This window comes from Dermacentor andersoni, chromosome 8, assembly GCF_023375885.2.
Source record: "Dermacentor andersoni chromosome 8, qqDerAnde1_hic_scaffold, whole genome shotgun sequence".
Lineage (NCBI taxonomy): Eukaryota > Metazoa > Arthropoda > Arachnida > Ixodida > Ixodidae > Dermacentor > Dermacentor andersoni.
In genome coordinates, this window is record NC_092821.1 from 157,330,664 (window position 1) to 157,345,261 (window position 14,598).

Consider the following 14,598-nt stretch of genomic DNA (forward strand, 5'->3'; position numbering starts at 1 on the left):
ACAAAAAAAAAAGAAATAACCCGCACCGATCTAATCGCAAAACTCGATAACATACCCCGCAGCAGCACTCGAAAGTATTACTCGCAGCGCAATACTTTGACCGCTCAGCGCCGTTCAGTCGGACATTTTTGATTTCCGATTCACAACTCGTAAGATGTGCTTAGGTGTCTTCGAATTTTTTATCTTGCCTCTGAAAGTGTAGGTGTCCAAGGCCGCCACAATTAATACTCTCCATGAAGGCAGGTTTCTCTAAACAATAAAAGGTTAAGAAATCGCACTTGAAACTCGCAGTCACCTCTGGTTTCCCACTTCAGATAGATGTGAAACGTATAGATCACATAACTAACAAGCAATCTTCGAAACTTAATCAGTTAAAGGGGTTCCACTACAGAAACAGGTGCAATTGTATTGACATATGGCAGCAGATGTCTCGTCTTATTCCAAGTTAAAAGATTTTGTAGGTAACGATAACAGCCAAGTGAAAGAATGCCATAAAACCCACTTACAACTTCGTAGCTCATCAGCGCAAACATCGCAGTTATAGTTTGCAATCAACTTCCTAATTATGTTAAGCGAACTTTACGAAAAGTGCATTTGAAAAATAACACTTTCGCTTTAACGCCAAATTTGACAACCTAGAATGTCCTCTAAGGCACACTTTAAGCACTTATCGATCTATTCAAAAGTTGACTGCCAAAGTTTTCGATCGTTGACTTCATGCAGGCGTATCTTCGACTCATTCATCACACCATCACATCGGTAAACATTTGGCCCCTCTTCGACAAGGCAGCTGAACTCAGCACCTTCCGCCTTGCAAACGACTTTGTCTTGGGCCGCTTCTGTTCTCCGATGCTAACCGTATCGAACGATCTTGTGGGCAACCTCTACCAAAATCACTATGACGTGCCTATCTTTGCTTTTATTGCTCTCTCTCTTTTTTCTTGTGTATGTGTGGATGTTGGTCTTTACAAGACATTGTGGAAAACAGCTGGCTTCCACTACTGCGATCAACATCGAACCGCATTCAACGTTGTGCGCTAGTGATTGGTCTTCATGTTAACCTGATTTTTTTTACATGGAAGGGTTTTATGCCGTGGTCCACTATTAACTTCCTGTGACAGATGTAACGGATATGACGTCGGCGCCAAGGAGTAAAATAGCTGGCTGGTTGCAGCGCTGTGGAAGCTACACGGATTCTTAGCCAATAGGAAGGCCGAATGACCCTCGATATGTGCTCATCCGCGCCGCATCGTCTGCTCATCGTCTGCTTGCAATCCTGTGACATGCTCTATGGTTGGTTGATTGACGCAAAAATGTTTTGACCCGCTATCATCAGCTGCTTTTACATGCATACAACAGGAGGGCTTCAATTTACCTGTACGCTTTCCCTGCAGTTACCTTGCAGCCTTCTTAGCAAGTAGCACAGGCGAATGCCCTTACAAATGTTCAGCTGCGCCACAGCGTCTGCTCGGCGTCTACTTGGCGTTTGCTCGCTGCCGTCATCACGTACCATACTAGAGCAGGACAGTAAATTAATGATGGAGTAAACAATTAGGCTTTTTATATTGTTCTGCATCGTCAATGCATAACCAATGAAAGTGCTGTGGCGCCATCTGCTAACTAGAAATCAAACCAGTTTTACGGCTCGGTGCGGTATCTGCAGTCCTACCAGCGTGCAAACAAATAGCCGATCTCAGTAATTACGACAAAACATACCTGATCATTCGACCTCAGCTTGAGATGAGACTTAGCGATGACGAATTTTGCCGCTTTCTGCTGACATGGCGGGAAGCCAGTGATCATCATCATAATCATCATCATCATCATCATCATCATCCTATTTTATGTCCACTGCAGAACGAAGGGCTCTCCCTGCTATCTCCAATTACCCCTCCCATGTCCCGCGCCAACTGATTCCAACTAGCACCCGCAAATTTCCTAATTTCGTCACACCACCTAGTCGTCTGCCGTCCTCTGCAGCGCTTCCCTTCACTTGGTACCCATTCTGTCACCCTAATGGTCCAATGGTTATCTAATCTGCGCATTACATGACCTGTCCAGCGCCATTTTTTTTCTATTAATGTCTGTTTGAATATCGTCTATACCCGTTTGATCACTGATCCAAACCGCTCTTTTCTGTCTCTTAGGCCCAAACAATGAAACGTTCCTTTCCTTCGAGCGCTTCCTAACCTTACGTGAGGCCTCCTTACAGCGAAGGACCGATGGAGGAAGCAAGCGTACTCTGAAAGCTCCCTTCGCCCGTCCTCACGTAGGGAACGGTTGCCGCATGCCTGGGTTCGAGATTATCTCTTAAAAGCTTTACGCGAACACCATTATTCAATAAAAAAATGTTGTATCGTCGCACAGTCTTTAAATTAAAGAGCTAATATAGAGAAGCCCGGACGCTTTCTTCTAGTTTTGTTTACTAAACTTTTAAAAAAGTAGCGCATTACAGTGCAAAAGTTGATGTGGTCCATCAACGCTGGCACACCGGCGTCGTGCAGCGCCAAGCAACGCTTTCATGCCGCACGCGTGACTGAAACGAACATGCCTGGCAAACGTACCGTGCTCGCGCTTCTCCGCAGGTGGGCGACAGCGCGCATGCGCAAGCAAACGTCAAGTGGTTAAGCAGTGAGGTGAAGCGCTTGTTCAGCTCCAGGAGCGGCGTAAGGACGCACGAAGGTAGCTTTGAAGCTACCTTATGGTGAGGAAGCACCAAGGAAGCCTTCACCGAGGGCCCCTCAGTAAGGAAGCTTTCAGAGTGACATAAGGTAGCCTCACCGCAATGAAGGCTTCCTTACTGAGGTAAGGAAGATTTCATTGTTTGGCCCTTAAAGTTTTGTATAGCATTCTTCGTTCCATCGTGCTTTGCGCGGTCTTCAAATTGTTCTCGAGCTTCTTTGCCAGTCTGCAAGCCTCTGCCCCATATGTGAGCACCGGTAAAATGAACTGATTGTATACTTTCCTTTTCAATGATAACGGTAAGCTCCCAGTCAGGAGCTCCCGATCTCTGCCGTATGCGATCCAACCCATTTTTATTCTTCTCGGAGTTTCCTTCTCATGATCAGGGTTCCCTGTGATTAGTTGACCTAGGTAAACGTACTCCTTCACCCACTCTAGAGGCTGACTTGCGATCTTGAACACTTGTTCCCTTGCTCGGTTATTTATCATTATCTTTGTCTTCTGCATATTAATCTTCAACTCCACTTTTACACTCTCCCTGTTAAGGTCCTCACTCGTTTGTTGTAACTCGTCCGCAGTGTTGCTGAATAGAACAATGTTATCGGCAAACCGAAGGTTGCTGAGGTATTCGCCGTCGACCCTTACTTCTAAACCTTCCCAGTTTAATAGCTTCAATACTTCTTCCAAGCACGCAGTGCATAGCATTCAATAGATAGTCTCTCCTTGTCTGACCCCTTTCTTTATAGGTATCTTCCTACTTTTCTTGCGTAGAATTAAGGTGGCGGTGGAATCTCTGTAGATATTTTCCAGGGTATTTACGTAAGCGGTCTGTACTCCTTGATTACAGACCGCTTAGAAGCCAGCAACAAGCGGGAATTGGGATCAAAGCTGGTGGTCCGGGCAGAATGGGTGCCGCCATGTTGGCTGCGTAATCACGGTTAGCATGGCTATTACGCTTACCGGCGGTAACTGCCAATGTAATTCTCAGTATACGACGCGCATGCGAAAATATCTTAAAATGTCACATATCACTGTACCGTATCATGTAGCAAGCAAAATAACTCTCTCTAGTGTACCCATTAATCAGCCAGTTACGCCTGGAAGTATATACCACTGAGCAAGGATATTACCTGTGCACGCCTCGTACCTTCGACACTGCCGCAAGCTGCTTGTGTGATGTAGATAGGAGCGGTGAAGCGAGGTGCTGCATCGTGATACTAACGAGCGCCGACAGAGAGCGCTTCGGTAGTCACAGCGCCTCAAAAGAACTAGGAAGCTTACCAGCAAGTATGCGGCCTGTATGCTGTGCAACACAGCAACAAAGAAGGTCAAGCGGAAAGTCAGAGATGCTGCGATAATCTCATTGGTGGCGGCAATGGGAAAGAAAGCTGGCATGAGTAACTACTTAGGAGGAAAAAACGAAATCATGAAAGAAACAATTTATGATGACTCAAAGCGAAGCTCATTACTTTTCGAAGCAAGATCAGGATTCCTTAAAATACGCACTTACAAGGCCAGACATAAGATGGAAGAATAAGCATGTTCTTGCTGCGGTAAAGCGAGGGAAACGATAGAGCATTTTTTATTAGAATGGGAAGATATCTGCCCAGCTGTCGAGGAGGCATATCTGGCCTCCTTGAAGGAGGCATATCTGGCCTCCTTGAAGCCCTCGGGTTCAGCGAGAGCAGGGGGAGAGTAAACATGTCCATAGTAGAGATTAGTTGATGATGATGATTTAGAATTTTTATGACAGAGCAGCCGTGCAAGATATAATGCGCCAAGCACAAGTAGAAATTAGTAAGCGGCGATTGAAAGATTGGTGCAAGAAAATTAGGAAAACGCAAACAACAGAGGCGTGCAAAAGCAAAGTTCACAATAGGGGTTCAGAAACTTTGAGTCTGGAAATTCATCGTGGGTTTCTTTTTTTCTTTTTTTGCATATGTAGGACATTAGGCAATAAAATTACAAGAGCTTGGTGCCGTGACCCACCGCCCTGATCCAAAGGGAACACTCATAACATCTATCCATCCGCAGCGGGGGCTCCAACGTGGTATAGCCCGGTGCTGGAACTTTGCGCACATGGTTTGTCTTTCGCGTCGGATCAGCCTGTGACGCCTCATCGCCTACAGAGTGGAGCTTGAATATGCATCAGCAGTTCTTACACGCCACCTACTGCTTCGCTTGTGACAGCACCAACTAAGAAAACTGCTGCGCTAAACGTCGCAGAAAGGCAACGGCGTCGACGGGCGACATTGACGACATGCTGCTTTTTCTGTGATAATATTGCGTATATTTATGACCGGGTGTGTCCATGCGTGAGTATGCGTACGCGTGTGTGTTCGCTCAACAGTGAAGTAGAGGAACAGATGTGGTCAAGGTTAGGCAAAGGGAAGCTTCTGTAAAATCTACATGAGAAATAAGTGCACAATTCAAGCTGCGCATGTGCTGCTCAGTAGTCTAACTTTGTTCGTTTAACACGACAGTGTTTAATGCCGGAGTCCACGATCCACGGTCAACTTCCTGTAACGAATGTCATGTCGGCTCGAACGCATAAACTGTTCTCTTGACAGGGATGGCTCCGCCATCTAGGAGCGGTGAAGCGAAGCATACTGCATCATTCGGTAGTCTCAGCGCAGCAGAGACTCCCACGCGGTGTAGCGTGGTGTAGGTGTGGTGTAGGCCTTCTGCTGAGAGGACGCAGTTTCCGGACGTTTTTCGCGTCGTATTAGCCTGCGACTCCTCGTCACCTATGGACTGCAGCTTCAACATGCATCAGAAGTGCTTACATTGTGCCTACTGCTTCGCTTGTGATGACGCCAACTAAGAAAACTGTCATCATACCTTTCTGGTGAAGCAGCACTGACACGGACACAGTGAAGACACACAAGACGCCACTCGCTGCACTCGCAACTATGTTATTTCAGAACACATACTTCATATTTATATACCTGCGCACCCTCAAGCGTCAAAGGTAATCAAGGCAAGATTAAAGGCATTTTTCAAAATAATTTTAATAGCATACTCGGTCGTCAAAGATATGGCACCTATCTATCATGGTGTGCAGTCCTATCGTATTTGTTGCACCCCTAACAAACATTTTTATTGCACATTTTTTTCTTCCTTTAGCGTACTTCCAAAAAGGCAACCTCCCCATTGCTTAGATGTACAGATGGCTGACTGATACAACCTTCTCCCCTCTTCTGAATGTGAAAGGCTTCGATTATTTCCCTGCTCAGCTGATCCTTATGGTGCGATAAAACAGTAGTATCATTGTAGAGCGGCGAGCACCCATGTCGTGAGCAGTGCCCCTTAATGTGAGAACGAGTGTTTCCCCCCAGTGACCTTTTGGGATCAAAAAGTCTTGTGTTTACACACCGACCCGTCTGGCCAATGTATACTTTTCCACACGATATGGGCAAACAGTAGACGACGGACGACCTGCACTTGACAAGCTTTTCTTTATGCTTGATCGTGCACTTACGACTATTTACTTTTATTTTTTAGTCCGGCACATATTTTTCCGAGTTTGTTAGGTGTTGATCGTTATGGCGTGATAAAGCTGTAGTATCATTGTAAAGCGGCCAGCACCCATGTTGTGAGCAGTGCCCCTTAATGTGTGAATGAGTGTTTCCCCCCAGAGAGCTTTGCTTGCCCTATGTTTTGGCGGAGTTCCTTATTTTCTGTGCTGAGGAGTAGGATTTCCTGTCTCTGTGCCGCGTTTTCAGAAATGATCACCTGGAGTGCTTTCCTCATACCCGAAATATCTTTTCAAATCTATTCCCGTGTAGTTTACAGATAGTTTACTTCGCGGAGAGTTTACTTTTCAGAATCCAATTCCTCTTTTGCACCAGCTAAATATGGTTCTAGGCGTACAGTTTCTTGTGAAACACAGTTGTTTCCACTCACTCATCATTTGCATGCTATTATTGATAAACATTCTAAAGCCGACTACGTTTTTTTTTTTTTGTTGCGGAGGCTTTTGAAAAATTCCGTCGTCTCGCCTTACTGATGCCTAAACTATCCTCGCTCAATATCGACGTTCAGGTACTAGCTTGGCTAACATCAATTATGACTCTCCTCAAATTAATGTAGGGCTGGGAGTGCCTTAAGGTTCAGTTTTAAGTCCGTTTTTGTTTTTAATATATCATAACTATAATAAGGTATATCCCGGCATACGTGCCAACAAACAAAGACAGAAGCTCGTACGCGTGAAAGTCCCTTTGGAAAAAGTCAAGGTTTCCAGCGGTAATATACGAGATTCCGTGAAAAAATTGTGACGCATCCTACATAAGTGAAACTGGGGATCTTAAAAGAAGGATTCAGCAGTGCCAAACGATGTCAGGAAAGGAAATGTAAGTTCTAATGCCTTGGTGAATCATCACACGACTACTAACCACATAATCGATTGGGATGCTGTCAGCATAATCGCGCCAGAGAAGCGCCTATCTTCAAGACTACTATTGCAATCTTTACATATTTAAATGACTAGAAACGCGATTAAACGGACACAGAGTGCCTAGATATACACGCGCACTCTGCGCCACCTAACACATAAATAATCTCTTGCGCTCATCGTCGTTGTGAACAAGGGACCCGTAGCGGTCTCGAAACGTCATTATAGGTTTTATTTTCTTTTGAACCTTGAGCTGGTGCCGGTTTATATGACGATGTGTCACCCTCGCCTCTATATTTTTTTATTTATACAAGTACCTGCAGCACCACAAGGGCATTATTGCAGGGGGGGGGGGGGGGGGGGCAGTTGGAGGAAAATGAACATGTGACAAAAACTTAAAACACGTAAGCACAGGTGGTAAAAGTAACAGAATACCTAACATCGATGAGTCATCTCGACGGCAAAACGGTCTTCAGTAAACGGCGGTGCAAAATTGCAACACAGAAATGGAAAGGGTACACTATCGCATGATGCGCAATGCCAGCCAAATTATATAAAGTAAACGGGATGATGTTATACTACGGCAGACTGCGTGACAATAAAGAAAGAAAATCTGAACACGTTTTACATTCACCAATGCTCTTGGGAAGCCTATTCCAGTGTGCGAAAGCATGCGGAAATAATGAATTACGGTAGACATCAGAACGACGGCGCATTTCTAGAACTTTCAGCTCGTGATCACATCGTTTAGAGATGAAGTGGGGAAGGAAAATGTACAAGTTCTTATTCGTTCCTGTGAGGTCGGAGTAAATTCGGAAAAAGAGTTATAATTTTGCAGTTAATCGTCGGGGTGCTAGTGTTTTCCAACCAAGGTCCTCTTTAACTAATGTAATACTGCTACGCTAGTTATAATTACCAGAAATAAATCTTGCAGCGCGGTTTTGGACGCGTTCAAGCTTGTCTATAAGTTTAGAGCCTTGAGGGTCCCATACCTGGCAAGCGTATTCGAGTACTGGACGAACATTCGTTATGTAAAGCAGTTCTTTTACTTTCTGGGGGCTTTATAAAAATTACGTCTAACAAGGTTTAGCATACGAGATGATGTTAAGGTTAAGTATTCAATATGTATGTTCCATGTTAAATTTTCTGAAACATAGACCCCGAGGTATTTGTAGTGTTGGACCTTTTCAAGAAGCAGTCCGTCCAATTTATACACTGACCTCACAGGAAAGCGTTTACGGGTGAATGACACAAGTTCACATTTAGCACTGTTCAAAGACATGCCTCACCTAATGCACCAAGCATGAATTTCGTTTAGATTGTTCTGCAAACTACTAACATCACAATCATTTTCTACATTCCTGTATATGGCACAATCATCAGCATATAACCTAACTTTGCATTCTAGATTGTCGAAAATGTCATTTATAAAGACTAAAAATAACAAAGGCCCCAAAACAGACCCTTGGGGCACGCCAGAGGTTACGGTGACAGGTGTTGATTTAGTGCCGTTTATTAAACCATGCTGTGTTCGCCCAGACGAGTAATTTCAAATCCAATCTACTATTGCAGGGTTTATACCGAGGCAAGATGATTTATGTAAAAGCAATGCATAATAAACCGTGTCAAAAGCTTTCCGGAAATCCAAAAATATGCAGTCTACCTGAAATCCAAGATCAAAAGAGTAAAAGAGGTCATGAGAGAACTCTACCAGTTGAGTCGTACATGACAGGCCAGGCCTGAATCCATGTTGAACATAAGAAAAGAAATTATTGCTTTGAAGATGTTTCATCACAGCACTGTATATAATGTGTTCTCTTGTTTTGCAACATACACATGTTAGAGAAATCGTTTCGTATCTGGCATAAGCGGGGCTCAGTGCAGTGCATCGCGTACGAAGGAAGCACTCAACTGGAAATTGCTAGACACGCGCCGTAAGAAGTTGAGTCTGAAGTTTTTCCATGCTATTTATTACTCAGCTGTTCGGGTTGATCGCGAAAGGTTTGTACAAGAGCCTTTTTATAGATCCAATCGTGTTGACCATGATTTTAAGGTCCGTGAATTTGCGACGAAAACTGAATTGTTCAGAATGTCTTTCTTTCCTAAAATCATTAGGGAATGGAATAGACTGCCGAGTGATGTTGTGAGGGTTGAATAAAATGATGCTTCCTTTTTGGTGTTGTAGGTTGTAGATGTGCATTGCTAAGGACTTTGCCTTTTTTTCGTTTTTCCTCTTTTGTTATCACTTTTAACACTGCACAGGAGCAGAGGTGTCGTATGCATTTCTTCTTGTACCCCCCCCCCCTGTAATGCCTTGGCGCTCTGGGTTCCCTAATAAATAAATAAATGAAGAAATAGGCCTGTAGTTTTCTAGTACACTTTTGGGACCGTTTTTATGAATAGGAACGACGTGGGCTACCTTCCATTCTGCAGGTAATGACATGGCATTTAATGATTTATTAAACAGAGTTACTAAAAAATGCGCAATTTCTTGTGAGCAGGATTTTAAGACCTGTGACGGAATGCCATCAGGACCGCCAGCCGATTTGTTGTTCAGATTGGCAATAAGCTTGAGAACACCGTTATGTGTGACAGTAATCATAGGCATATTCTCGTTGACTATTTCTTGTATTTCAGGCAGTTCACCAGTGTACGTCTCAGAAAAAAACACTTTTAAAATAGGAATTCAGATAGCAAGCTTTCTCATAATCATCAAGCACTGTTTTCTCGCCAACTGATAAACTAGGGACAGTGGTACCCACTTTACCATTTATTTTAACAAATTTCCAAAATTCTTTAGGATTATCCCTCAACTTTGCGTCAAGCGATGAAATATAAGTTTGTTTTTTACCTTTATTTCTTGCTTAATTTTGTATTTCACGTGACGCATTTCATGGAAAACAGACTGATTGCGAGTCTTTAAATACGAAGCATACAGGCGGTGTTTTTTGTTAATTAGCGAGTGAATTTTCTTATCTACCCAAGTTTATCTTTCCGTCACCTGGTTGTCAAAAGTTTGGAAGGTGTGTATTTTTCAATTAAAGCCTTTACTTTATCTCTAAAAAGAATCCAAGCTTCATCTATGTCCACTGACTGGCTGACCTCATAAAGAATAGAGAAGAAATTTGAAAGCTCTCGTGCTAAAGACATGTAATCCCCTCGGTCGTAAAAAAACCGTTCTAGGATATTTATGTTGGAATGCATCGTGTAACCGCGCAAACAACGAAGTACAAAGAAGGAAACACACAGGACATTTCTTTGTCCTTTGTTGTTTGCGCGGTTACATGATGCATTCCAATATCGACCACCAACTAGCCCGCCTATCCCTGTTAAATAGGATATTTATGGGCTGGTCTAACTGAAGCGGCACTAGACATGGCAACAACGCAGTCATGATCTCTGATACCAGGTATGACAGCTACATTTTGGATCAACGACTCAGAGCTAGCAAAAAACAAATCCAAAGTGCTGGCATAAAAATTATCTCGTCGCGTGCATTCGGAGACAAATTGGGTTAGGTCATTGGTTATAATAAACTCTGAAAAGGCAAGAGATAGGGCAGTCGAGTCTGTGAACACAGGTTCGCCATTTTCCCAGTCAACAGCAGGCACGTTAAAGTCACCCCCAAGTATATACTCAGTATTTACGGTAGTTAAAAAGTTTGAGAGCTCGGTAAATGATTCCGGATTACAAGAACTAGGAGACCGGTAAAAAGACCCAACAGCCAGGTAATTGCCATTGCTCATGCTAACCCTGCACCATATGGATTCAGAATTATTTAAAGAAGTAGGAAGCTCAGTACTCTGAAGGCACTCATTAATCAGAAGAAAAACCCCGCCACCATGTGTGTTTCTGTCACACCCGTAAACATCATAACCACACGAAAATACATAGTTATTGGCGATTATTTCATGAAGCCAGGATCCAGTTCCGATCACTATGGACGGTTGGACAGCGGAAAGCAAAGCTTCAAACTAATCGACCTTATTTTTCAAGCTTCGGCAGTTAACTAACAAAAGGTTAAGTATAAGGTAACCTAAGCGTAGGTAAATTAAGTGTAGTGTAGCTTGGCGAGTTTTCGTCAAACTTTGGAGTACATATGTAATAACGATTTGCCTAACTGTGTCTCTTCTACTGTACCTCCGCATGCCTACGACTGCGTACTTCACAGGGAAATACGTAACGATGACGACAAAGATATCTTGCAGTCGGACTTGAATATCATTTGAACTTGGTGCGATAAATGGCTCATGGATTTAAACCTTAACAAATGCAAACTAATGTCTGTTTCCTGGTAGCACTAAAGCATTTCAACGTACACACTAGGTGACATTGAAGTCAAGCATGTTTCACTATACCGATACTTGGCGTTACTATTACCTTCAATCTAACATGGAATACTCATATTGATGTTGTCACTACTATCGACAGGCGTCTTCTAAAAGGGGCCGTTAAAGTCCGAGTCGTGGAAGGGGCAGCCCAGCACCGACAAAAGACGAAGTCACGAGCTCGTGAACCAGCCCGTCCTCGTCTTCTTCGGGCACCAAGTAGCCCAAGCACCTGCCACAAGCGCGTGGCATTACCCCTCCTCCCAGAAGAGCATCAACTCGGTGCTGAATAAATCGTTCACGGGCAAAGATACTTGTCCCAGGACGAACGCAATGGTCCGAAAAGCATGACTATTATAATGTGCAATATGGTTTTAACCGCACGACGTGCACAATCTCGGGCCGCGGTTTTCGGCGTCGTGCTGGCTGGGTGCCATCCGGAAGAACTGTATAGCTGAGGTCACTCGCCCGCCGAAGCTCTTTGTAAGTACCGAAGTACCGGCTCAGAAGTTTTCCCGAAAGTCCTTTACGGCGGATGGGGGTCCAAACTAGTCAAAGTCAAAGTATTTTATTTAGGCATCAGAAACGGTTGCCTAGGAGGCCGACATAAAGGCAATTAATGCCTGACAGACTGTCAGCCCCCTTCCTCCCACTCCCCAAACATCTCACCCAATATCACTGTAATAATTGCTACATTGCCTGTCGACAACACCTTCAACATAAATCAGGGGAAAGCCCTGGCAACAATGCATCAAAACGAAAACATTTGAACCAAGACTATTCTGTATCGCGAGAAATGCGCAACTATGAACGAACGACATTTGTGTCATGTAGTACATGACAATCGACCAAAACAATGAAACAGGACCAATAAAAAACAAAACTCACAACTGAAACCAATATTTCGTACTCACTCACCCCGAGAGAAAAAACTAAAAACATTTCAAAATTGTGTTCCAGGAAGGTATCTGATTAAGCTTTTCTTTAAATGCTTGCGCTGAGACACTGTCTATAGCAACGGTCATAGCTGTTTTGTGTCTATTCAAGAAGTCGGGAATTTGGTATGATAATTTTTTTGAACCGTAGTTAGTGCCAATTTTTTCTTTGTTATAAGTGGTATGCCGGATTGTACGGGTGTTCTTTATGGACGTATTTTTCTAAGAACGATGATGAATTCTGTTTCGTTTGACTGTACATAACTAACGCAAATTTTTTAGATCGAATGTTTGTGATAGTCAAGATTCGATGCTTCTGAAATAATGGGGCAGAGCGTGCTGAGCGCGGAACATTCTCTATTTGGCGAAACACTTCTTTCCGTAGTGCATGTAAGCTTTCTAAATTTGTTTTCGTGGTCGTACCTCATACTAGAAGGCAGTACTGCAGACGAGAGTGTACTAGGGTATAATATGTTTTTTAACCAAAGTGGTAAGAGATCCTTTAGTTTATAAGTGACTCCGATTGTTCGTGAAATATCTGTTTGTATTTTTGCGACATGTGCTTTCCAACTTAGGTGTTCCTGAAAAAGTACACCAAGAAATTTATGGGATGTAACGCGTTCGATTTGCTGATCACTGAACTGAAGAGCAATGTCTGTCACACATTTATTCTTTGGTCTAAAAACAAGACGTTTTGTTCGTGTTTAGAGCCAATTTGTTCACGCCAAGCCACACTGATAAGTTGTCAAGCCAGGTATTCGCTTGTCTCTCCATGTCCCCTATATTAGCCCCTGAAAAAAATGTTAGTGTCGTCAGCATAGAGGATAATTTCTGAGTTAGCGGAATATTTACGACATGATTAATATAGAGAAGAAATAATAATGGTCCATGTATAGAGCCTTGTGGTATCCCAGACGAGATAACACCAATATCAGACTGAGCTTGGTTTACCGCAGTATACTGGGTTCTGTTCGTCAGGTAACTGGTAACTAGATCTAGGGCAGCCCATCTAATTTCGTAATTGGTTAGCTTTTGCAATAAGATATCATCTTTAATGGAGTCAAATGCTTTTTTTTTAAAGGAAGAAACAATCCTACGGTGTATCATTTATGCTCAAAATTATCGATTATATTATCCTTAATATTTAACAGAGCCGTTTCTGTTTGCTTATATTTCTTAAACCCATTCTGCTGCTCTACTATAACGTTATTTTGTTGAACGTAACTTAGAAAGTGTGCATTGATAACTTGCTCTATTATTTTCGAGAAAATTGGCAAGATAGAAACTAACGCTTCGTCACCCGGTTGGTAGTCAACTTGCCGGCAGCGGAGGTTGTAGTGTCACGCGTCAATACACTATTGTTTCCTGATGTTCACGAGATCCGGTTGGCATGCTTCCTCGGCACGCTGCACAAGACGCTCGGTGTCTTCATCAAGACTGTCAGAATTGCCACATGGTAACATCGTCTGAACTTCACAGCAGTAAACAAGAGAACACGGCGTGAAGCGTGTGGTCTCTTGCGTAGCAGTATTGTACGCCATCATGACGTACGGTAGTACCTCATCCAGCGTCTTATGCTGCACGTCTATGTACATACATCTAGAGCATATTGGTCAACGTTCTGTTAAACCTTTCGGTCAAACCATTTGCTTGCGGATGATAGGCAGCCGTTTTTCGGTGCGGCGTGTAACTCAGTTGAAAAAGTTCATGCATCAAGCAGCCTTGCCGTAAACGCCGCCCCTCGATCTCTGATGACGCAGGTTGGGGCACCATTACGTAGTACGATGTTCTGTACGAAAAAACTGTGCAACCTCAGGAGATGTGCCTTTAGGAAGAGCCTTTATTTCAGCATAGCGGGTTAAATAGTCTGTGGCGATGATGATCCACTTGTACCCGGCAGTAGACAATGGAAACGGACCCAGGAGGTACATGCTGACTTGAACGAAGGGCCCTCGAGGTTGCTCGATAGGATGCAGCAGACCCGCATGTTTCACATTGGGCGACTTTCGGCGCTGGCATTCACGGCAGGCTTGGACGTATCCTTTAACACCACTGGCGAGTTTCGGCCAGTAGTAGCATTTCCGTACCCTAGCAAGGGTTCGAGTGGAACCCAAGTGGCCAGACGTAGGCTCGTCGTGGAATGAGAACAGGATTTCATCACGAAGCTCTGCTGGTACGGCCAAAAGATAGGTTTTGTTGCTTGCAGCAGAATTCTTCTTGTATAGGATTCCCTGTCGCAAAAAAACGAAGGCAATCCGCG

The 14,598-nt window shown here is 43.7% G+C and overlaps 1 long non-coding RNA gene across 1 annotated transcript in view; it reads left to right on the forward strand.

Annotated features, from left to right (window-relative positions):
- Positions 1-11,748, forward strand: part of LOC140213040 (uncharacterized) — a 132,168-nt gene extending 120,420 nt beyond the window's left edge. The window contains exon 2 of the long non-coding RNA XR_011889981.1: positions 11,507-11,748. This is a non-coding gene — a long non-coding RNA (uncharacterized lncRNA). The remainder of the gene's footprint in view (positions 1-11,506) is intronic.
- The last annotated feature ends 2,850 nt before the right edge of the window (positions 11,749-14,598 follow it).